We start from the raw sequence: 25526 nt of genomic DNA, 5'->3' as shown, positions 1-25526 counted from the left end.
TTTCCTGGCTCAGCCTCCCGAGTGTAGCTGGGACTACAGGTGCCCGCTAGCACTCCTGGCTAATTTTTTTTGTATTTTTAGTAGACACAGGGTTTCACCGTGTTAGCCAGGATGGTCTCTTATCTCCTGACTGACCGTGTTAGCCAGGATGGTCTCGATCTCTGACCTGGTGATCCACCCACCTCGGCCTCCCAAAGTGCTGGGATTACAGGCGTGAGCCATGGCGCCCGGCCCTATACATGTAATTTTTTAAAAACAAGAGAACTTTTAAAAATGTAACAAAAGTGTACACCAAAAAATGTATACTTCTTCATACCTGGAAGCAATATATTTTACATTTTTACAGCAGACATTAATGAACCTTTAGTCCTGTGTGCCTGTGGCCGACTGCCACAATTACTACTTGAGACCATAACTACGACAGTTATTACTGTTACTACTTGAGACCGTCATTACAAGACTGAACGAAGGCACCAACGTAGAAACGATTAAAAAAAAAAAAAAAAAAAAAAAAGAAAGAAAGAAAGAAAAGGAAAATAAAGAAAGAAGAAGAAACTGTTTTAAAGGAAAGGGAAACGGGGAAGAAGAAGGGAGCGCCCTGCTTCTACTGGGCAAAGGCAGCCCCCTTGAGCTTCCACAGCCCTTCGTATTTATTGGGACAATGAGCAGGGAGGAGGCCGTAAGATTGGTCAGCTGCTTGATTGATCACCAGTTCCCATTACTAACAGGCTTCAATTATGTCTAATCATAAAAACACTTGCGCCTGGGTCATGACTGCCCTCAGCAGTCCTTCTGGGCGGCAGACACAGTTTGTCAGCTTGCCAGCACCCTGCTCTCATGAGAAACAGTTTGCTGCTTACTCACGTGGCCTCCAGCTGTATAATGAGTTGATCATGACCCTCAATCTTTGATCACGACCCTCAATCTTTCGGCCTCTAAGGGCCGCCGGGGGGTGGGGAGGTGCCAGCCAGCTGAGGCCTTTGGGTTCCTAGACTTCTGGCATTTTAAAACCACCACTGCATTCCACCCCCCCTTGGATAACACCCTGAAACAGGTCAAGAAGAAATACAGGGGGAAAAATTACCTGCTGTTGTACATTTCTATTTCAAATGAATACTAGCTGAACATTTACTAAATAACATTGTTAGGTATCAGCAAAAGCGGGCTTATAATAGTTGGGTGAGGACAGGGAAAGACTTTGAAATGGGCAGAAAAGATTACTGGACGTCCTGCAGGTTCAGTGTGCTTTGGCCTATTTTTCAACTGTGTAAATTTTCGCCGCCAAAGCCGCCACCAAAGCCGCCAAAGCCGACAAAACCGCCGCCGCCGCAGCCTCCTCAAAAGCCGCCGCCGCCGCCTCCTCCTCTTCGTCCTCCTCCTTGTCCTCCTCCTCGTCCTCCTCCTCTCTCTCCTCCCTCTCCTCCTCCTTCCTTCTAGTAAGCTTACTGGAGTGAAACGTGAACATTTTCAAAAAGGGTTAACGCAAATGATTCTTGTCCAAAGAAATAGAAATAATAGAAGTGTGAAGGGGCGTGGGAGGGGGTTGAGATGTGCCCGTTCAGGCCCGAGGCACTGGCGAGGGTGTGCGTGTGAGTGGGGGGTGGGGGCATTAACGGTTTCTTCTCCCCACAATGAAAGAGAAATAGTAAATTCTCCTGGGGGCGGCGAATCAGGTGGGAAGGTGGAGCCAACGCTCTTTGCAAACTGGGGAGCCAGGGGTTGGTAGCAGGGAAGACTGTTCGGTGGTGCCCCTGGGGGAGGAGGAGGGAGCGGGGAGCGGGGGCAGCCCCGGGGGAGGAATGGGAGAGGGAGGAGGAGGCGAGGGGCACAGGGACAGCCTCCGGGGCGGGGCGCGGTGCCACCCGAGCCCAAGGATGGAGGGTGAAGCCGCCCGCGAAGCTGCAGGTAAGGGGAGCCGCTCTGGCCCGGCCCAGGGCAGTCCGCCTCCCTCCCCGCGCGCCGCAACAGCTCCTCCCCGCGTCTCGGGTTTCAATGGCTTGGCCTGCCCGAAACCTGGGCCCCCGCGCTGCTAGAGGATCCCGTAAACAGCGCGCAGCGGCCAGGGAGACTTTCCCCTTAGCCGGCGCCAGGGTGCCGCCAGCCGCGCACCTGTTGTTGCCCCGGGACTGAACTGCAGCGGCGGGCCGGGGGGCCGGGGGCCCGGCGGGCGGGGCTCCTGGACGTCGAGTGCGGGGCCGGCGGGGCTCCTGCACTCACCCTGGGGAGGGTTTCAGTTCCTCCCGGGAAAAAGGGGGAAGAAATGCTCGGGGGAGCCAGAAGAGGCACTGCCAGCATCAACTCCACGCGCGCCCCGGCCTCGGTCACGGCTTGTCCCGGAGGTCCCCCAGCGACACCGCGCGCAGGGACTGACCTGGGCTTGCTTCTCAGGCGCGGCAGCGCGGGCAAGCCCCAGCCTTCCCAGGGCCTCCGCTGTCTTGTCTGTGAAATGGGAACCGCACAGTGGGGGAGAATTCTTTATGGCACCTCTGGTTACTGCTAGCGCCCTTCCGCCCCCGCCACCCTCCCTGGGCCGGGACGCCTCGGCTGTGGTTGGGGACGGGGAATTGGAGCGGGTCGGGGTCGCAGGAGCCCGGGCTTCGTGCCAGTTCTGGACCTGGAGCGCGCGCGTCCCCGGGCCTGTCACTTCCCGGGCCCCAGGGGGTGCCATGCTTGGCCCCTCTCTCCAGAAAACCAGGCAGAGCGGGTGCACCTACTGAATCTGAAAGCACGTGAAACAGAACACCCCAAAGCCCACCAGCTCCTGAAATGCTGGGATAGGAGCAAGAGTAGGGCCCTTGGATGCTGAGAAAGTGCCTCTTTCCCTCCTGCTCCTTCCCTTCTACTTGTGGGGACACGTGGCAGGGCCGGGTGTGGGAGTGGGACCCGTTTCCCGAGGGATGGAGGGCGCAGTGACCGGCTGCTCCCGCCCCCTACACGTCCAGTCCGACCCGTTAGACGCCCTGGCCTCAGGTGGCCCGCCCGCCCCAGCAGCAGCTCAGCGGCAGACTGGCCACTTTCTCCCGCCACACGTCTCGGTAAGGGAACAAAAAATCTCATAAAGGCTCCTCTGCCTTTTCTTGGAAGGCAACTTCAGCGGCGAATTACGCTCTTTTATGACTTGCTCTAAAAGCTGTGATTTTGAGTTGCTTTTCTCCTGATTTTAGTTGAGTGAATTAAGAAGGGAAGGTAGCTATTAGCCAATTGTATATCCATACAGTTACATTTTTTGTGGATGTTTTAGTTGGCCTAGAGATTGAGAAGGGGTTTTTTGCTTGTTTATTTGTGTGTTTGTTTTGAGATAGAGTCTCTGTCACCCAGGTTGGAGTGCAAAGGCGCAATCTCATCTCACTGAAACCTCCGGCCCACCCCCACCCCCTCCTGGGTTCCAGCAATTCTCCTGCCTCAGCCCCTCCAGTAGCTGGGACTACAGGCGCTCGCCACCATGCCCCGCTAATTTTTGTATTTTTGGTCGAGACGGAGTTTCACCATGTTGGCCAGGCTGATTTTGAACTCGTGACCTCAAGTGACCCGCCCACCTAGGCCTCACAAAGTGCTGGGATTATGGGCGTGAGCCACCATGCCCTGCCGGAAAGGTTTTTTGTCTTTCGTTTTGGAAGGAGAGATACTATTTGTTTTTTGATTGTTTTCTCTGTGCTTCTTTCTAGAAGTTTGGGTTTCATGGTTGTGGATGGCAAGTACTGTTTCCAGTTTACACGTTGGAGAACTAGGGCAAGGGAAAAAAGTGATTTGCTCTTTGAATCTCATCTTCCTCATCTACAAAATGGAGGAGATTTTGCCCACTTAGGGGTTTATTGTAGAGCAGTATTACACCCAGGTGCTCCCAGAAGCTCCTGCCTGCCCCTAGGCCTGTGAGTGATTTCATGAGTCAGAGGGTTCCTTCCAAGGATTGCTTTAGAGATCTGTCTTACTCTACCCAGTCTCCTTGCCTTTTAATGGGAAAAGTAATGGTAATTTCATCTTCTGGAAAAGTATAGTTGGCTTAAAACAGTTTAAGGATTTTCCTGTATTTATTTCAACTTTTGCTGTGGCTTTGATGGTCGCTGATGGCCAAGATGACACACAGCAGTTGCACATTAATAATTTCCACATGTACTAGATCCTAATGGATTGGAGTTTTGCATAGCTGAACCATTGCCTGAACTTTGGTAGCCTCTTTCCAAAAAGGGCTTGAGCAAATCATGTCTACTTGGGAATCTGATTTCCTGTAGCAAGGAAGCAGGAAACTAAGAATTAGGCTTGCGGGTAAGGCTGTATCCCAGGTTCCACTGAGCTCTAGTGCTGAAACACAGCAAGAAGGCACACAACATCCCCCTGGGAGCTGTGCTCTGTCTGCATAAGTCTCCTTAATGTTGGTGTGTCTGGTTTTCAGGAGGCAGGTGTACTGTCTGAAGAGGCTTTGGAGATACCCCAAATAATTCAGGTCTTGACCTGCCCCAGGGCCACACACATGCATATGCTCTCTCTGCTGTCTGTCTGTCTGTCTGTCTCTCTCTGGATTTCTCAGAGTGTGTATGTGTTTTTAATTTTCCCGACGCTGCAGGCCTTCTTAGGTTCCACCAGACCATCTGTTGCTGTCATTTCAGCTTGGAGTACAGTGGAAAGAAAAAAGACAGACACAGCCCGTTTCTGTTATCGCCCTCATCCTTTACCTTGGCCTTCCATCATCTATAAGAACTTAACCTACCTTGTAAGGATTAGATGAGACTGTGTGTATAAGAACCAACCGCCAGGCCCATGACAAAACTGAGAGCGGATTGTGGAGAAAGCCATTTGTTCTGACCTCCTCCCTTCTGTTTACATACAAAACTGAAGCCTTTGTGAGAATTGTGTATGTTATGAGTTTCATTTAGGAAGTCAGTTAAGTGTTTGAATTTGGAAAAGTTGGGTGTTCTGACAATTTGCACTGGTGATAAAGCAGAGAGGGGCCTGTGCAGTGGCTCAAGCCTATAATCCCAGCACTTTGAGAGGCCAATGTTGGCGGATCACCTGACGTTAGGAGCTCGAGACCAGCCTGGCCAACATGGTAAAATTCTGTCTCTACTAAAAATACAAAAATTAACCGGGCTTAGTGGCGGGTACCTGTAATCCCAGGTACTTGGGAGGCTGAGGCAGGAGAATCGCTTGAACCTGGGAGGCAGACGTTGCAGTGAGCCAAGATGGCGCCACTGCACTGTAGCCTGGGCGACGGAGCAAGACTCTGTCTCAAAAAAAAAAAAAAAACAAACAAAAACAAACAAACAAAAAAAACTGAGAGGGCTGGTAGACTAGAAAGATAGCAGGTGAGGGGGAAAATTGAGGGTGACTCAGAAGCTTGGGTTTGGGGGTGGGGAACAGGGACAGTGGTGACACCCATAGAGGAACTGGCTCTCAGTGGGGGAAATGGTGCAATAGAGACATGGTGATTTCAGAGTGTTTCGGGACATACCTCCCGTTGGAGATACAAAGAGTTGGGCGAAAACACTAACTCCAGAGCTTAGGGGGAATTTAAGTGTTAATTCTAGAAAAGCCAGTGCCTGCACCTGAGCTCTGAGGGACCCCCTGTTACTTAGTGGAGAGAGAACAGAGCAGATGGAACCCCTGGAAAGGCTGTCTTAGCCCTTGGGGCATGGGAGGAGGAGAGGAGCTGAGGACAGGGACAGAAAGCTCAGAGAATGAGAAGTGTTGAGGACCTGGTTTTGAGACAAGGCCCCAAAGGAGGAGAGACCAGAAAGGAAAGAGGCCAGAGGCAGGCCTGATGCTGAGGAAGACTGAGACACGTGCAGGTTTGGAGAGGCCCAGAAAAAGGATCAGGGAGGGGAGAGTTGCTATATCTCGGGGGACGTTAAACAGGGTTGGGCACAGCTGCCATTTCCAAAGGGTTTGCAGGAATAAGAAAAAGGAGGAGGCTGAGCTCGAAGTGATGTTAAGCATTAGGGAAGGTGGCTTTTCCTTTGTTTTTTTGGGTGGGGGAGGATTGAATACATTTTTAGTAAACTAACCTTTAGGAACAGTTTACTATATGCCAGGTATGGTGCTAAGCCCTTTCCTACATTACCTTAAATGATTTTAACAATAAATTGTGTACGTGGATCCAAAAGTTCCCCCTTATCCAGGAGGATATTTTCCAAGACCCCCAGTGGGTGCCTGAAACTGAGGACAGGACTGAACCCTATATATACTATGCACGAATTTCTCTTTCCTTCTTCACAGACAGCTTCATGGATAGAAATTCATTCTTACTGCAGATCTTAGCAAGCTCAGTATAGGATTTTTTTTTTCTTTCTTTCCTTACTAAATTGAGAACTTTCACCTTTTCGCTTAAAGAAAACACTTTACTAGCTGGGCATGGTGGCTCACGCCTGTAATCCCAGCACTTTGGGAGCCCGAGGTGGGCAGATCGCTTGAGCCCAGGAGTTCAAAACCAGCCTGGGCAACATGGCGAAACCCTGTCTCTACAAAAAATGCAAAAATTGGCCAGGTGTGGTGGCGCACACCTGTAGTTCCAGCTACTTGGGAGGCTGAGGTGGGAGAATCACCTGAGCCCAGGGAGGTTGAGGCTGCAGTGAGCTGTGATGGTACCATGGCACTCCAGCCTGGATGACAGAGACCTTGTCTCAAAAATATATATATATATATATGTATGTGTGTATATATATGTGAAGGAAGGAAAGCAAGCAAGCAAGCAAGCACTTCACAGCATCTCTTTGGCATTTCTGAATTGCCAGCATCTCTACTTTTATGCTTTGGGGCCGTGAATAAGTAAAATAAGAATTACTTGAACACAAGCACTGTGACACCAGGACAATTAATCTGATCATTGAGATGACTCCTAACTGACTAATAGACAAGTAGCATTGACAGCGTGGATCCATTGGACAAAGGGAAGATTCATGCCTCCGGTTGGACAAATCCAGATGCCTCGAGATTTCATCATGCTACTCAGAACAACATGCAATTAAAAACTTTCAAATTGTTCATTTCCAGAATTTTCCATTTAATATTTTCAGACTGTGGTGGTCTGCAAATAATTGAAGCCTTAGAAAGCAAAACTGAGGATAAGGGGGGGACTACTGTACTGTTATTATCCTCATTTCACTGGTGAGGAAGCTGAGGCACAGAGATGAAGTAACTTGCCTAAGGTCACCTGGATAGTAAGTGGCGGTGTGGCCATGGGGTTGGTGGCGGTTTGATTCCCACAGAAAGGAATCTGTCATGAGGGTGAGGTTCAAAGTGGATGCTCCCTCCCCTCCAAAAAGTGAAGTCCCCTCTAAAAAAGTGGAGGCCTAGAAAGTAAATAATTTATGATTCAGTTTCTAAGGAGACTCCTTCAGAGATGACCTCATGTAGACATAAAATTTTTAAAAACCAGGGCAGGTGCAGTGGCTCATGCCTGTAATTCAAGCACTTTGGGAGGCTGAGGCGGGTGGATCACTTGAGGCCAAGAGTTCGAGACCAGCCTGGCCAACATGGTGAAACTCCATCTCTACCAAAAAAATACAAAAAAATAGCCAGGCATGGTGGCTCATACCTGTAATCTCACCTACTCGGGAGGCTGAGGCATAAGAATTGCTTGAACCTGGGAAGTGGAGGTTGTAGTGAGCTGAGATTGCACCACGGCACTCCATCCTAGGTGACAGAGTGAGACCCCATCTCAAAAAATAATATTCCCCCAAACCAAATAGTCATTAGTCATTTTGGATCTTCTCTAGTCCGTGCTGTGTAAGTGTCTCTGTAGGGGAACATGGACCCAGCATGTCTGGGATTTCAGTTCTTGGGGAGCAGGGCCTCACTGGGGACCATGGGCAGGGGCTGGGCTGGATATTTGGACTCATAACACTGCCATAGACTATTCCCATTCCTTCATGAGTGTGAAAGGAAAGGATGAGGTGGCCTCTGAAAGTCTGCCTGGCCATGGAGGTTGTCAGTTACTTCTCACCCAAGCAGATAATACAGTCTGTGAGGGCAGTACCTGCGCTGATCCTCCAACCCTAGTGCCCTGCCTGTACCTGGCACACAGCAGGCACTCCGTAAGCATGGAATGGAGGAAACATTTCCTGTTAAGTGCTGCAAGGACCCTCATAGGTTCTGTGGTTGTAGGAAAGTTTGCTGGGAGGGGTTTTTTTGTGATTGGGTGTATCGACCACCTGGCCAGGGCTCTGGACAGCCCATCCCCTAGAATGTCTTTCCAGGGATCCTGTTCTTCCTGTGAGGGCCAGGTCCACAGTGAGTTCCCCTGATGGCCCAGGCACCTACATTTCCATCTTCTGTTGTGATTCCTTGCCATGTAGTGGCATCTACACTAGAGATGGTTCTTGTCACCCCCTTTCTACACATCAGGGGCTGTAGGATATCTGTATGAAATGGGATCTCCACAGCATAAGATGGCTGGTGTCCTGACCCCCTCCACATGGGTCCTGCCATGGCCTGGCAGGACAGAGCGAATGACCAGACGGCTGGGACTTGGATAGGGTGGTGGCAGGGCAGTGGATGCTGAGCGTTATTGTTTTGACCTTTGAAACCCTAGTCTGGCGGCCAGCTGACCAGTCTTTGCTGGGCTCCTGGCATTGCCTGGCTGCTGGTTCCTCTGATATTCAGATTTACAGCTCAGCCCTGGGAAATTCAGAGGACTGTAGAAAATGGCTGTTTTGTGGTATAGAAAGGAACTTTAGGGAAAAATTTAAATGCTTGGTCAGATGCCCCGGGGGTCACATGACTTTTAAAGTCAGGGTTGCTGGAGGGCTGGAAGAGCAGTTGCAGGTCAGTGACACCTGTCGGACCTGAAGGTCTGGGACTTTGGCAAGCAAAAGTGGCGGTTTAGAAATGCTACACCTTCTAGTATGCCCACCCATGGTTGTGGGTTTGCTTTTCCAAGGTCAGCAGTCAGCAGGCTTGGGCAGAGGTGGGGCACACAGGCTGCGTGAATCCAAAGGCCACTACTGAAATCCAGGCAGGTCCCTCCACCCCCTACTGCTCTTCTCCCTGTCTTTCTTTCCTGTCCCATTCTTTGGACCACTCTGCGCCTTCTCACTTCAAACCTTTTGCATTCTGTATCCCCAGGCAGTGGCTTCATTTCCCTCCTAAGAGGAACCTGCGCAAACCAATGCCTATTAACTATCAAGGCACAGAAAACTTTCCATGCTTCTTTGCTCTTCCAAAGCAAGGCAGCCACAGAACCACCAGGAACTGCCCTGAGGCTGAGTCCTGGGAGTACATGGGGAGGGCAGGAGGGGAACTCCTTGTGATGTGTGTGTGTGTGTGTGTGTGTGTGTGTGTGTGTATGTAAGGGAGGCTCCCATGGCCCAAACCCTCACAGACCACTTGGTTTCCTTTACTTGAAGAAATTAAGATAAATGTGTTTTTTTTGGAAACCGAGTCTGTAACCACAATTGGCAAATTCCATTAACACAGAGAAAGCTGCGTTCATTTCTTCATTGCATTTTGCAATGAAGTTGATTTTGCGGAGTCTTCGTTGCATAAAGCGCCTCCCAATACTGCCCCCTGTCCAGCTGTATTCTATTAGATGGGTGCTTAGCAGATTATTTTTGGTGTATGCATGTATGTGGCAGAGTTGTATAATGTTCAAACAGCGAATTATGGTTGGTTACTCATTTTTACCTTTATGTTTCCCAAGAAGTGATTTGTGTGATACACAGATACTGCCCACATTTGACCTGCTGGAACATCTTGAAAAAAAATTTGTTTAAGCTATGTAGGAGCAAAAAATAAGCTATGCTTTATTTTTTTCATAATATATGAATAATAAATTAAAATATTATTAAAATATTTAAAAATACTGGGGGTAAAAAAACATCTCCTCCAAAAGAAAAGTCTAGTTATTTGTTGATGAATATCTACTTTTAAGAATAACACTTAAACATGGTTATTGGCAGATCATCTTCTCTTCATTTCTTACCTTTATTTATTTATTTATTTATTTGATGGAGTCTTGCTCTATCACCCAGGCTGGAGTGCAGTGGTACGATCTTGGCTCAATGCAACATACGCCTCCCGGATTTCAGCGATTCTTGTGCCTCAACCTTCCGAGTAGCTAGGATTATAGGCGCCCACCATGACGCCCAGCTAATATTTGTATTTTTGGTAGAGACAGAGTTTCACCATGTTGGCCAGGCTGGTCTTGAACTCTTGACCTCAAGTGATCCTCCTGCCTTGGCCTCCCAAAATGCCGGGATTACAGGCATGAGCCATGGCGCCCTGCCCATTTCTTGCCTTTTAAATGAGTTGAGATTCCCTTCACCTTTGCCCCAGTCCCATTTTTTTCTCTTTCCTTTGAAATTGAATATCTATGTTTCTATTCTTTTAGAAGCTAACTTAGAAATCTTAATAGGCATGTTTCACTTTATTTTCAAATCAATGGTTTTTAAAACTTTCTCTGGAAAAAATAAGGTTCTTAGAATGCTTATACTCCAATTACTCCTTCTCACCTTGTGTACTATTGTTTGTAGCACCTTAGTTCTATGATGATTTTTTTAACTCCTCAGATTAGATGCTTGTGTTCTGTATTCTCAGCATTTTGACTTAGATTTATTCACATGTTGATATTTTTGTTCGCATTCCTTCTTGACTGTTACCTCTTTATTGTTGTTGTTGTTGTTGGTTTAAATTCTTTTTTTTTCTTTTTTTTCTTTCTTTTTTTTCTGAGATGGAGTCTTGCTCTGTCGCCCAGGCTGGAGTACAGTAGTACAATCCCGGCTCACTGCAACCTCCGCCTCCAGGGTTCCAGCAATTCTCTGCCTCAGCCTCCCGAGTAACTGGGATTATAGGCACGTGCCACCACGCCTGGCTAATTTTTGTATTTTTAGTAGAGACGGGGTTTCACCATCTTGGCCAGGTTGGTCTTGAACTCCTGACCTCGTGATCCACCTGCCTCAACCTCCCAAAGTGCTGAGATTACAGGCGTGAGCCATCGCACCTGGCTTTAAATTCTTTTTTCTTTATTTTTGTCTGACCGAGTTAACCCAAAGAACTGGTCTTTGAGCTCTGAGATTGTTTCCTCAGCTTGGTCTTCTGCTGTTAATACTTCTGAGTGTATTATGAAATTCTTGCAGTGAGGTCTTTTATTTTTTTTTTTCAGTTCAATCAGTTTAGTTTGGTTTTCTTTCTTTCTTTCCTTTCTTTCTTCCTTTCTTGATGGAGTCTTGCTCTGTCGCCCAGGCTGGAGTGCAGTGGCGCAATCTTGGCTCACTGCAAGCTCTGCCTCCTGGGTTCACGCTATTCTCCTGCCTCAGCCTCCCGAGTAGCTGGGACTACAGGTACCCACCACCACGCCTGGCTAATTTTTTGTATTTTTAGTAGAGACGGGGTTTCATCGTGTTAGTCAAGATGGTCTCCATCTCCTGACCTCATGATCCGCCCACCTCGGCCTCCCAAAGTGCCGGAATTACAGTTGTGAGCCACTATGCCCTCTCCCCTCCCCTCCCCTCCCCTCCCCTTCCTTTCCCCTCCTTTCCTTTTTCTTTTCTAGTGTGGGCCCTAAGACCGAAGATCACATGTTGTCATGACTCCTGGAACTGCAAAACTCGGAGGGGTACTGGGACCCCAGGTGGGAGCGCACCAGGAAGGTGCAGGCACCTGCCCAGGGAGAAGGCCTCTCACTGCTCTCTGAAGCCTGGGCCAGCCAGGAGGGGAACCTGTGACCTACCCATAGTTCCATTACCAGGCTACAACTCCTGGGCCATCCTCCTGCGGCTGCCTCTGCTCTCCACCCTCCCTGGAGGCTGATGCTGAAAGAAGGGACCGGAGGCCTGGGTACTGATCTCCCTCACTCATACATACTCCCTCAGCAGAGGGAGTGGGGCCGATAGGGACTATGATGTCCTCTGGATGCCGCCTTCCTGGATTGTTCATTTGGAACTTCTCTTCCATTTCAAGTTTCCCTGTGATGCTCATTGAAACCAGATGGCACTTGCTCAGCAGTTTGGAGGAGAAGACCTGTTCCCCCGCAGGTGTGGGCCTTTGGGATCATTACCCTCCCCAGACCTGGCAGCTCCATCAGGTGGTGGCTCTTTCTCCAGTCGTCCTTGACACCTTTAGTGCCCCTCCTTCTTCTGTGCCCTCTGGTGAGCCGAGGTTTTCTGCATCTGTGGTGACCATATTTCTGAACCCAAAACGAATCATGGGTATGAGAATTCTTGGGGTGTTCAAAGGAACAAATATTTTATTTATTTATTTATTTATTTGTTTATTCATTTATCGAAACATGGTTGTACTCAGTCTGAACTCACCCAGGAGTTCAGTGCCATGATCATGGCTCACTGCAGCCTCGACCTCTGGGCTCAAGCCATCCTCCCACCTCAGCCTCCCTAGTAGCTGGGACTACAGGCATGTGCCACTATACTCAGCTAAATTTTTGTACTTTTTTTTTTTTTTTTTTTTTTTTTTTAGAGAGATGGAGTTTCACCATGTTGCCCAGGCTGGTCTCAAACACCTAGTCACAAACAATCTTCCTGCCTTGGCCTCCCAGAGTGCTGGGACTGCAGTGGGAGCGGATCTTTGAAATTGTGGCTGCCCTGAGAAACCAGGGACACATGGCAGTTGTACCTCTGCTGGAGCATCCTGGGAGGTTTCCAGTGATGGGACTTCCTTTTTGGGTATGGTCAGACTAGTTGCATGCCTTTTTATTTCACTTGTTGCCTAGGTTTCTCCCTCATGAACTTCACTTATTTCAGTTACCAAAAAATACTTTGTAGATAATGATGGGGGCTTCTTACATTGATGACCCAGAAACACGGGAAGATGTAGGTTAACCAGATGGCCTAGGCACAAAAGCCATATCCACACATTCTAAACAGGGAGAGTGCTGAGAGCACACCCTTTGCTTTATTTCTGGGAAAAAAAATATTGCCTCCTTCCCTTAAGAAACTGATCTGATTTTTCAGTGTGGCCATCAATGTTCATCTACCCTAAGGATACTCAACTCTACTTCATGTTGTTGTGTACATAAAGCCTAAGGGTTGGCAAGAGGTTCCGGCTTCACCTAAAATACTCATTCACTGGTTGTGAACTCTTTTGTGAGAGGTGGATTCTGAAAGTGAATGTGTGGCTCTTGAATACTGAAATCAACACCAGCTCTGTTAGCAGCAGAACTTGGGGGGTTTCAGGGAAAGATACCTGGGGCAACAAAGGGAGGGTAGATGGGCAGAGCGGGGTTGAGTGGGGCAGAGCTGGAATGGGGAAGGCCAAGGTAAAGATGGACTGAGAGCTGAGACTAGCTGAGGAGCCCTGGTCTGCATGGCTGGGGCAAGGCTGGCTCAATCTCAGCTCACCGCAACTTCCATCTCCTGGGTTTAAGCAATTCTCCTGCCTCATCCTCCTGAGTAGCTGGGACTACAGGTGCCTGCCCCCAGGCCCAGCTAATTTTTGTATTTTTAGTAGAGACAGGTTTTCACCTCATTGACCAGGATGGCCTTGATCACTTGGTCTTAAGTGATCCATCCACCTCGGCCTCCCAAAGCGTTAGAATTACAGGTGTGAGCCACCGTGCCCAGCCCCTTGGACACATATCCTTAGGTGGTTTATTTAACAAATACTTACAAGAGTCTACAATGGGCTCGACTTACATGGGGGAAAGATGCCCATTGTGGAAGAACCCTTACAGTGGACTTTTTTTTTTTTGAGTCAGGGTCTCACTGTTACCCAGAGTGGAGTGCACTGGTGTGATCATGATTCACTGCAGCCTCGACATCCCAGGCTCAGGTGATCCTCCCACCTCAGCCTCCCAAGTAGCTGGGACCATAAGTATATACCACCACGCCCAGCTAGTTTTTTAATTTTTTTGTAGAAATGGGGTTTCTCCATGTTGCCCAGGCTGGTCTTGAACTCCTGGGCTCAAGCGATCTGTCCATCTCGGCCTCCCAAAACCTGAAGCCAGGCCAGGTATGTTAGTTTCATCGGGCCCCCATGTCAAAATACCACAAACTGGGTGGCTTAAATGTTGGTCATTTTATTGTTTCACCCTTCTAGAGTCAGAAGTCTGAGATTAATGTGTCCATAGGGTTGGTGCCAGGCATTTGGAGGTGGGGCACTCATATTTCCTTCTGAAGGCTGTGCAGGAGAATCTGTTCCATGCCCCTCTCCTAACTGCTGGCAATCTTTGGCATTCCTTGGCTGGCAGATGCATTGCCTGGATACTTGCCTTCATTTTCACATGGCATGCTCCCTGTGTGTGTGTCTGTGTCCAAATGTCCCTTTTATAAGGTCACCTGTCGTATTGGATTAGGGGCCTACTCTACTCCACTGTGACCTCCTCTTAATTTAACTGTATCTGCAATGACTCTATTTCCTAATGAAGTCACATTCTTAGGCACTAGCGTGTTAGGTACCAAAATGTTAAGATTAGGACTTCGACATAGGAATTTGGAATGTCAGGGACACAATTCAACCCATAACACCAGGTCCAAAGGGTGAGGCAAAGCCTGGATGGCGCCTGGGCAGTCGGGCAGGAAGAGAACCTGGGGTGAGAGTGAGGAAGAGTAAGGATGCTGGGGTCCTCGGGTGCTGAAGGATCAAGGAGCAAAGAGGGAGTGACCGAGGCAGGAATGAAGCCTGGATTGTGCCTCGGAGCTCCTGAATGCTTTCAGGAGGCAGGGCCCCTCCTAGGTGAGTTAGCCTGAGCCCTGGAGATGGCTCAGGTTCCCACATACTCCCTGATGGATGGCATGCATTTAGAAGTGGGGTGCTCAAACCATGGGGAGTAGCATGCATAGGGCCAGTGGTGAGGCCAGCAGGCCTCAGCAATACTGAGATAATAAACTGCCCATCACTCCACAGTCCTGGCTAAAGACTATGTCTCAGGTCCCAGTTCTGTCTGTTAAACCAGGATATTCTGCCGACTCCCTAAAAACTTAGGCTTAAAATCTGAGCCTTGTCTAGGCTGTTGGTGAATGTGGCAGCAACTATGAGTTGTCTTCCAATACCTATTCTCCTTTTCTTCCATAGTAAAAAAATCCCTAATCTTTAGCAAGGCTGAGTTCCTGAAATAAAAGCATTTCCCAGCCTCCCTTGCTGGGAATATGTGACCACATAACTAAGTTCTGACCAATAGGAAGTAAGCAGAAGCTCCTGGGAAATTTCTGCCTTGGGAAATCTTCTGGTTCAAGACAACCTTCCTTTTTTCTCCTCTTTTTCGTCTCCCCACTATCCCCAGTCCTTTTCCCATAGCTCTCTATTATTGAGCATTTAATATAAGCCAGGTGTCCTTCTAAGCATTTTATGTCTGTCAACTCCTTTGTTTCTCAAATGAGGAAACAAAAGCACACTTGGCACATGCCCTTATTTCTGTTTTGTTTTGTTTTGTTTTCTCTTTCCTCCGTCTCGTGGATGCAAAAATATAAACTAACCCAAGAGATTCATTCTTTAGAAAGTGATGCCTTATACCTAGGATTTAGTCAGTGGCTCTTCAGGTTGTCATGTAGAAAGCAGCTTTGCTGGCTGCCACTTTTGATCAAGGGCTAAACTCTGAGGGTGACATGCTGCTAAGGAGCTGAAAAGAGCCTGGGTCCTTGTAGCAGAGGCTGGTCTCCAGACCTGTCTGTCCTTTTTCTTGGGCACACAGCTAGGCTACATTCCCCAGCCTTCCTTGGAGCTTAGAATAATTCCTAGCCAATAGCATTTGAGTAGATTTGAGTGGGCCACCTCCAGATGTGGCCCATTACAAGTCACATTCTCTGCTTTGTGCTCTTCCCCCATCATCTGGCCACGTACAGAGGATTCTGAGGATTTAAGTAATAGCAGAGCCACAAGATAGAAGGAATCTGTGTCCCTGATTCTGTGAACACATATCTTTAAGTGGTTTATTTAACAATACAAGAGCCTACAATGAGCTAGACCTACATGGAGGAAAGATGCCCACTGTGGAGGAACACTTATATTGGACTTTTTCTTTTTCCCTTTCTTTCTTTCTTTCTTTCTTTCTTTCTTTCTTTCTTTCTTTCTTTCTTTCTTTCTTTCTTTCTTTCTTTTTTTGAGACAGGGTCCTGTCCCATTCTGTCACTCAGGCTGGAGTGCAGTGGCATGATTACGACTCATTGCAGTGTCAACCTCCCAGGCTCAATTGATCCTCCCACCTCAGCCTCCTGAGTAACTTGGACCACAGGTGCATGCCACCACATCCAGCTAGTTTTGGTATTTTTTGTACAGATGGGGTTTCTCCACATTCCTCAGACTGGTCTTAAACTCCTGGGCTCAAGCGATCTGCCTACCTTGGCCTCCCAAAGTGCTGGGATTATAGGTGTGAGCCACCATGCCCAGCTCTGCACTGGATTTTTGTTTGTTTTGTTTTGCCTTGTTTTTGAGACAGAATCTCCTCTGTTACCCAAGCTGGAGTGCAGTGGCACGATCTAGGCTCACTGCAACCTTTGCCTCCCGGGTTCAAGCGATTCTCTCACCTCTGCCTCCCAAGTAGCTAGGACTATAGGCACACATCACCATGCTTGGCTAATTTTTGTATTTTTAGTAGTGACAGGATTTCACCATGTTGGCCAGGCTGGTCTCAAACTTCTGGCCTCAAGTGATCTGCCTGCCTCAGCCTCCCAAAATACCGGGATTACAGGTGTGAACCACCAAGCCTGGCCCCCACTTTGGACTCTTGAATAACCAGAGGGAACCATCTTCATTGGGTTAAGATGTTGACATTTGCAGATTCGTCACTGTAGCCAGCATTTATTTGAACTAAAATAATCCTCAAGACCATTTCGGAACAGATTGGCCACACTAACCCTGAACGGGCTGCATAGGGACTTCTATAAGAGAGAGAAACAAACCATCATGCTTCTTGCTTTCTCTCTGTTATTTCCATGACTTCTGTAATTCTCATTTGTTACTTGGAGTTTTCTGCTATGCACAGATCAAGCTAATCCTGAAAGAGAAAGTGACAAGTGCCTTGGTCCTCTTGGTGCTTCCCTCCCTTGCTTCTTGCCCCTGTTTTGGTCCAGTGTGCAACTAACATGGACCCTGGGGTTTCCCACAAATGTAGCTTTGCCAGCTTTAACCCTCAGAGGTTCCAAAATGCCACTTACTCCAAGAATGCCCTTTGGTGCCTCCAACCCAGGTCACTTCAGGTGATAATCCTTCTGCCTGGAAGGGTTGGGCACCCTGATATGCAAAAATCCGCATTAACTTCACAGATGACTCAATTAGTGGGTGATGACTTACAGGCAGTGTTTATTACAATGGCCTTTCTAGTTGTGATCTTCCCAGTTGACATTTTTAAAATTTGATCTCTACAGTTTCTAAAAACACTACTTGACACCTGTGGATTTAAAAATGAAATAGCTTCAGATACAAAATAACCTTTCGCCAATCCATTCATTGTAGTTGGAAGCTGGTCTTACTAATGGCAGGGCAACCATTATGAACCAGGGTATTGCCTCCAACCAAGCCTTAACAATCTCATCCTCCCTTTAGCCTTCCATGATTAGACCTCAACTTGTGAGAACTCTTGCCTTGCTCATAAGTGGGAGTAAATGCTCATAGCTCTAGAAATCTCCCAGGAACCAGACATCATGGAAGCTAGAAAGGCTAAGGGAGTCCAGCCTTCCTCTAAATTGGCCAACAGTGGAGTGGTGGAAAGATAACCAGCTGCAAACCAGACAGACCCAAACTTGAATCTCACCTCTGCCAACCTACCAAGTATGTGAGTTTTTCCAAGTTATATCACTCGCCTGATACTCAGGTGCCTCATCTGAAAGACGAAGACTCTTCCTATCTTGCAAGGACTAAGCATATGGAATGGAAAGCCCTCTGTCAACATGGTTATCTTTGGAAGTGATTGCAGCTCTCTTGCTTCATTCTCACACACCTCTGGAGCCCTTGGTCTCAGTTAGAATCCCAGCCCTGACACTTAATGAGGTGTGTAACTTGTTCAATAATCTAACTTCTATGTACCATCTTTTAAAAAAAGACAATAATAGCACTACCCGCACAGCACTGTTGCGAGGATTTGGTGAGTTAAAGTGTGCGTAGTACATAAAGCAGAGTGTGTAGAAGTATCCAGTGAATTGTTGTTATCATATGAAGAGACTATTTGGTTGATCTCATCAAGGACAGAAAGCTCCTTGGGGGTTGAAACCTTGTTTGTATACCAGTTACAAACTTCCTTTTGCTGTTAAACCCAGTCCTTACGATGCTCAGTCAAATCCTGTGGACTTACTGGCTGGTCTGCTGACGTGGAAACAAGGTAGGGTGTGACCCATCTCCGGGAGAGTAAACTTTTGGGCACCTGCACAGTGTCCGAGCCTCAGGTACCACCTCTAAATGGATGGAACCCTGTGTCTGTGCCCATAGCATTGGTCTGGTCTGTCATCAGAAAAGAATCTTGCTGTCAGATGATCACACATCCTCCCATAGTCTAGTGTAGTTTAGTTTAGTGTAGTTTAGTTTTTTAAGACAGGGTCTCGCTCTGTCCCCCAGGCTGGAGTGCAATGGCATGATCATGGCTCACTGCAACCTTGACCTCCCAGGCTCAAGTGATTCTCCCACTTTTGTCTCCCAAGTAGCTGGAACTACAGGCATGCACCACCATGCCTGGCTAATTTAAACATTTTTTGTAGAGAAGGGGTTTACCAGTGTTGCCCAGCCTGGTCTTGAACTCCTGGGCTCAAGCGATCCTCCTGCTTTGGCCTCCCAAATTGTTGGGATTACAGGCGTGAGCCACTGCACCTGGTCCCCAGCGTGTAGAGGATGGTGCAGGTTCTGTTTTTAAATGTACCTGTTGAGTATGTATTAGCTCAGAGTTTACCTGAGATGTGCATCTGGGGTCTACATTCTTTGGCACTGCCCCTCATTTTCTTCCTCCAACATTCTCCCAATCTCTCTCTGTTAACCCCAACAACCTGCCACCCCTCCTTAACAAAGGATTCTCAGCTCAAGGCCAATTGGATCAAATTTTTCTCCTGCAGAAATTGTGGGGAGGTGGCTTCAGAGGCCCACAAGCAGAACCCCGCCCAGACTCATAAACCTTTCTTTGGCTGGTACCAACTCCTCTATTGCAGGCTGTGGTCCAAATAGGTTATACAAGTCTCTACCTCTTCTAGCTGAAGCTAACCTCCCAGGAAAAGGATGAGAGGAGAAAGCCATCCTGCCTGATGTGTGGATAACACCACCACCAGAGTCTCCTGTAATTTCAACTCGATGACATGCAGCCACATGACCTAAGGCACGTATCTCCATTCACAGGGTGTGGTCAGTACTCCGTGAATGTCAGATGTTCTTTCTGCCCTGTCTCCTGTCTTCCTGGAGCCTGCCCTTACCCAGTGAGTCCCTGGAGAGAACATTCTAGCATCTGGCTGTGAGCTGTCACACACATGGGTTTCTTTCGGTTCCCAGTATGATGGGATGCCAGCTGCTGGCTGCCCCCAGGAAGCTTGGGAGCAGGACAGGCTTGGCTGTCCCAGAGGAAGAGCCTGGCATTGGGCCAGGCAGCTCAGGAGGGCAGATGAGCTCGGTGTCTCCTGTATGCAGACCAGGTCATCACAGGGACCTGCCTCCACATTTGCATCCTCCGCGGCATATTTTCCCAGCACATGCAGCATCGGAAACTTGAACGTCCCTCTGCTTTTCCTTGTGTGAGACCCACCAACCCCGCATTAGGAAGGAGCCTGAACATTTGACGGAGCTTTCCTGTCACCTGTGAGCAACATTCAGGCTGCTTCCGAAGAAAGAGACATCCCCCTGCTGAGAGACACCCCCCTGCTGTTTTCTCGCAGTGGGACGATTCAACTTTGTCTTTCTCACAATGCCAGATAATCATATCTTCCCAGGTTTTGTCATCTTCAAGGACTACTTGATATCTAGTTATGAGTCAAACAAAACCCGATTTAACTGATAACTAACCAGCCATCACGTATCCCTGAAGATAAACCTGGTTTATTCTTTTTATACCCTCTGGCAGAGCAAAGGAACAAGGAGTTCAGGAAAACAAACAAACAAACACACACTAGAAACAACACTGACATATGTCGTTAAATACAAATGTGACCAGCCTTGATTACAAGTGTTGTTATCCTCTTTTAACAGGCACCTACCCCGAACTTTCATTAACCCCTGCTAGCTGAGTAGCAGCTTGTCTAAGCGAGGTGCGGGGATTTTGTCAAAGCCTGCCTTAGTGTAAAAGGCAGGGCCACCCACCATGAACTTCTCTCTGTGACTTCATTCTTTAGCAGTGCTCAAGTGTAAATAAACTTGTTTACCAGGATCAGAATGGCCATGTTAATGAAGTCTTATTTGTGTCACCACAATGACATGTAATTTGTGCACAGTTGGACTCAGAGAGTGGACAAAACCAGAGAAATTGTATTTCTGTTCTGAAGTTTCCATACAGATGCCTTGGGCCAAAGTTAGTACAGCCAATATTTGCCTATTTCTTTTGATTGTGTGTCCATGCTAGAGAAAAACCTTGTTACTGTGCCCAGTGTGGTAAATGAAATTATACTGTATGCAATGAGAAGAAAAATGAAATAAGAAGCATTGATGAATGTACCCACGGGTGTAACCTTGGTGGCCAGTATGTGGTTTTTATGAAACGAATGCAAGAATATGAGGACCCTAATTATTGCTTTCAACTGACAAAGTATGGTGAATATATAGAGAACGTTGCTGCACAACACTGGCTGTGTCTCAAAGCAGCTTTAGAAGTAAATATAGAAATTCTTGTGTACATGGTATTGCATAGAAAGTCATTAAGAAAAAAGCAAGACAATTTGTTAAGACCTTGTTAAGTGGAGCTGGGGTATGATTAATTTTGTTTGTTTGTTTTTGTTGTTCCCTAGTAGAGATCAATGAAGTACAGACTATGGGACCAACTGCTGCTTTTGTAAATAAAACTTTATTGGAAAAAAGCCACATTCAAGTATGTGTTGTCTGTGGCTGCTTTTGTGCTGCCAAGACAGAGTTGTGTAGTCGCAACAGAGACCATATGGATCCACAAGACCTAAATTATTTTATGTATTTATTTATTTATTTATTTATTTATTTTTTTGAGACAGGGTCTCACTCTTGTCACCCAAGCTGGAGTGTAGTGACATGATCTCGGACTACCACGCCCAGCCCAAGACGTAAATTATTTACTATTTGGCCTTTTATGGAAAAAGTTCATCAGCGCCTGTTCTTTCGGAAATAGTTATTTCAGAGAAGGTTTGCTCATGTGAAGTTAGTGTGGTGATGGCCAGATGGAGGAGAGAAAGAAAAAGTCACAGGATAATGAGAAGGAAGGCACAGTATTAGAGTATGTGCAGAGGAAATTGAGGCCTTCAATCAGGAGGTAGGCTCCAAAGTGAACAGGGAGAAGAGAGGGCTACGTGGGTTGTGATTCCATTCTCTAATAAGCAGTCTATGTGGAGTAAAAGTCTAAATGGAAATGCTCAGGTACAAAGGGAAATTACCATGTAGGTTTTCATAGCGATATTAAACATTTTATCAGCTCACGGGATCTCTGACTCACAAATAAATCATGTCAAAGTCAGAACTACAGTAGAGCAAAACATTTCTTTGGAAGCTCAACCATGGAAGGGAAGGATTCTGACTTCCTCTTGCAGTTGGGTTCTCTGGCTTTTAAAGATTTGTCTGAAGGCCATCACCCACATTTGCACTGTTGCTGCAAACCGAGAGAAAAGAAGCATGGAGAATTTTTCTCCTGCCACAGGGATCTATTGCTCAATACAGTTTATGACATTAGGCCTGTGCCTATCTGTTTAATAATTCTGAGTCTGGATTCAGTAGCCCAGTGGGTTATAAGGAAGGTACGGGCTGTGGATTTTACTGGAGATGGGTATCTTTCAATCCCAAAGGTAGGGCTGTGAGATTGCTCTGAGTAGACACTAAATAATTAGACTATTAATACAATAATAGCTCATTAGCCCAGTTAACCCAATGTCTGGGCCTTCCTTTTTTTTTTTCAAGACAGAGTTTTGCTCTTGTCGCCCAGGCTGTAGTGCAGTGGTGTGATCTCGATTCGCTGCAACCTCCACCTCCCGGGTTCAAGCGATTCTCCTGCCTCAGCCTCCCGAGCAACTGGGATTACAGGTGACTGACACCACGCCTGGATAATTTTTTGTATTTTTAGTAGAGACGGGGTTTTGCCACGTTGGGCAGGCTGGTCTCAAACTCCTGACCTCAGGTGATCTGCCTGCCTCAGCCTCCCAAAGTGCTGGGATTACAGGCGTGAGCCACCGCACCCAACCTGTCTGGGCCTTTTTAGTCATGCAAAAGATGACTTCTAGTTCAAAAAGTCCTAGCAGAACTTTTCTTGCTGCCTTCCCTTTCTGCTGTCTTGGTGAGAATAGGGCCTGTGTACACAGCCAGGCAGTGTGATTCCAGAGTCTATGCTTTAAAAACTTTTTTTTAGTGGACCTGAGGTTCATAGAATTAGATTAATTACAATCTTCTCATGCATGGGCTCTCTTTAATGAAGTTACAAATCATTTAACACACACACACACACACACACACACACACACACACACATATAATCTTAGTTTAGGCTCCCACAGAGGCAGACTCTGAGACAGGGATTTGAGTGCAGGTGGTTTACTTGGGAGGTGAAGGGAAATCAACAAGAAAGGGGTGATGTGAGACACTAAAAAGAAGGCAGCAGATACAGAGTACATTCCTCAGGAGCAATCACAGGGAGGGCAACCAGAACTTAGTCATGTTGGCAAACTCTGGGAAACATCTGCTTCAGAATTGCCCAGTGCAGCCCAGGGGTGAGGGAGTTGGGGTATTTATACACCAACCCCAGTCTCTTGCTGGTTGAATGAAGGGAAAACTTTCATAGACAAAGATACAGATCCCAGTAGTTCAGGATCATCTGGGGTACATGAAAAAGCAGAATCCAAAGCACTCTTTCCTTTTTGTTTTGTTTTGTTTTTTGTTTTTGTTTTTTGTTGTTGTTGTTTGTTTTTTAAGACAGAGTTTTGCTCTTGTTGCCCAGGCTGGAGTGCAATGGCACAATCTTGGCTCACCACAACCTCCGCCTGTCGGGTTCAAGCAATTCTCCTGCCTCAGCCTCCCAAGTAGCTGGGATTACAGGCATGCGCCACCATGCCTGGCTAGTTTTGTATTTTTAGTATAGATGGGGTTTCTCCACATTCATCAGGCTTGAACTCCCAACCTCAGGTGATCTGCCCACCTTGGCCTCCCAAAGTACTGGGATTACAGGCATGATCCACCGCACCTGGCCCAGCACTGTTTCTTGATCTTCTTAATTATATCATTGCCACCCCAAGTAGCTTTTTTTTTTTTTTCTTTTTGAGACAGAGTCTTGTTCTGTCGCCCAGGCTGGAGTGCAGTGGCACTATCTCAGCTTGCTGCAATGTCTGCCTCCTGGTTTAAAGCAATTCTCTTGCTTCAGCCTCCCAAGTAGCTGGGATTACAGGCACTATCTACTAAATTCTTTTGTACATTTATTTCATCCTCTATCAGCCCTGGGAGGTCTACATTATTTATTAGCTTCACTTTACACAGAAGGAATTAGCGCTTAAGAGGTCATGTGATCGATCACTCCCCCAAAATCTCACAGAGAGGAAGTGGATGAAAGCAGACTTAATTCTGGGTCCAAGTCATTCATCTTTTCATGAATCAAGTAGCAACTGAGTATTAGTAGGTGCCAGACAGGGTGCTGGGGCCTGTGAATTTAGTGAAGAGCAGAACAGACTGGACTTTGCTCTCAAGGAGTGTAGAATCTAGTGGAGAGACAGATATTAAAAGAACAGTTGTAATGCTTTTTTTGTTGTTGTTTTGTTTTGTTTTTTTCTTGAGATGGAGTCTTACTCTGTTGCCCAGGCTGGAGTGCAGAGGCATGATCTCGGCTCACTGCAACCTCCGCCTCCCGGATTTCAGGCGATTCTCCTTCCTCAGCCTCCTGAGCAGCCGGGACTACAGCCATGCACCACCATGCCTGGCTAATTTTTTTTATTTTTAGTAGGGACAGGGTTTCACCATGTTGGTCAGGCTGGTCTTGAACTCCTGAACTCAGGTGATACGCCTGCCTCAGCCTCCGAAAGTGCTAGGATTACAGGCATGAGCCACTGCGCCCAGCCCCTAAGTAGGTTTTTTGAACATTGTCTTTCTAATTGCTTCTCCACTCCCCATGAAATTTTAGTACCACAGATATACTGTAGATCTGTTTATGTACTGTGTCCCTTTGGAGGGACCCAAACCATTAAAATATGCATATTTTTTTGTCCCCACTGTCCCACCCCTGGATCGATTTTTTTTTTTTTTTTTTTTTTTTTTTACCCATTAGCAGTGTTGCCCCTGTTGAGGAGGTATGGCCCTAGTGCCATGGGCAGGACAGTAACTGATGCACGTGTACAGTGGGCCCCAGACTACCCTGACCTTATCTCTCTATACCTGTTATTTGGGGCAACTCATTGGTGCTGGAGTGGTGAATCCACAGGAATAGAAGGAAAAAAACACTGCATCAGTTCATTCTTCTAGTCTATGGAGTCTTGGGAGTAGGAGACGAGAGAGGTGGGGCAGATGGAAACAAATGGTTATCTTTGATCATCTATCACAGCAGAAATGAAGCTGTGGTTTTCATTATTTTCATGGATTCCTATACAGTGCTGATTTCCCCAAAAGAAGCCCCAGCACAAAGCAATGAGGCCCCGCTTGGCATTTCGCTGCTGTTGAAATCAGATGCTAGAGAGGATGTGAACATCCCTCTCTGCGCCTGAGTCCCACCACAATCTCGCACCAGTATCAGGCTAGCTTCTCATGTTCCCGAGTTGAAAACAGATGGTGGCTGACACCTTTCTCAGGAATCCTGGAAACCCACCAGTCTACCCACTGAGGCACGAAAAAAAAAAAAAAAAAGGCGGGGGGGGGATCCGAAAATGTGGTGTAGAAAGAAAAATGACTGAAGTAGGATGAGCCCAAGAGAAGCCTGTCCTGCTCAGTGTGATGGAGCAGTGTTCTCTAAGTGTTCTCACAAGCCAGACATTTGGGAGCAGGGGCAGGTGACTTGCAATCCCTTAGGTGAGGGATGTTGCCGCAGCCAGGAGTCAGGGACCAAACAGCATTCCGACCCTGCCTGGGCACTGGGGAACTCTTTCTCCCAAAGACTCTGGAGATGAGTTAGAGCAATGCATTCCAAATTTTTATGCTTGCCTTAAAGCAACAGAATTTCTTCCAGGTTCTAAATGGAAGCTTAAGTTGTGAAAACTAGATCATAGAAAAAATGAAGAGAAAAGGAAAACCAATGCAATATGGCATAGCTACATTTTCCTTGAGAAAGCAAAACACACCACAGACCCATGTGCACACTTAAGCACTGAGGATCAAGCAAGGAAATTTTCCAGGCTTGTTAGGATAAGAAAAAAGTCTTGTTTCCTTGTTAGGATAATAAAAAAGTCTAAGCGAAGAATGTCTTTCAGGGGAAAGGAAAATCTCAGCTTTAGTCATGAAGTAACACCTTGGTAAGATGTATATACCTGCCTTTATGCTTAATGATTTCAGATTTTTTTAAATAAATAGGGCAATAAGTGTAGCATATAATCCAGACCTATGCTAAA

At 47.1% G+C, this 25526-nt stretch overlaps 1 long non-coding RNA gene across 2 annotated transcripts; it reads left to right on the top strand.

The window, feature by feature from the left end:
• Positions 1-1795: 1795 nt before the first annotated feature.
• Positions 1796-20888, top strand: LOC140710670 (uncharacterized). 2 transcript variants are annotated; one of them, XR_012091778.1, is made up of 4 exons: positions 1796-1905; positions 11890-11963; positions 12403-12608; positions 19050-20888. It is a non-coding gene; the product is annotated as an uncharacterized lncRNA (long non-coding RNA). The 2 variants fall into 2 exon arrangements; XR_012091777.1 differs by lacking the exon at positions 1796-1905 and having other exon boundaries at positions 10470-11963.
• The last annotated feature ends 4638 nt before the right edge of the window (positions 20889-25526 follow it).

This window comes from Chlorocebus sabaeus, chromosome 29 (genome assembly GCF_047675955.1).
Source record: "Chlorocebus sabaeus isolate Y175 chromosome 29, mChlSab1.0.hap1, whole genome shotgun sequence".
Classification (NCBI taxonomy): domain Eukaryota; kingdom Metazoa; phylum Chordata; class Mammalia; order Primates; family Cercopithecidae; genus Chlorocebus; species Chlorocebus sabaeus.
The sequence above is the reverse complement of the archived record's forward strand: the minus strand, read 5'-3'. Positions and strand labels throughout refer to the sequence as shown.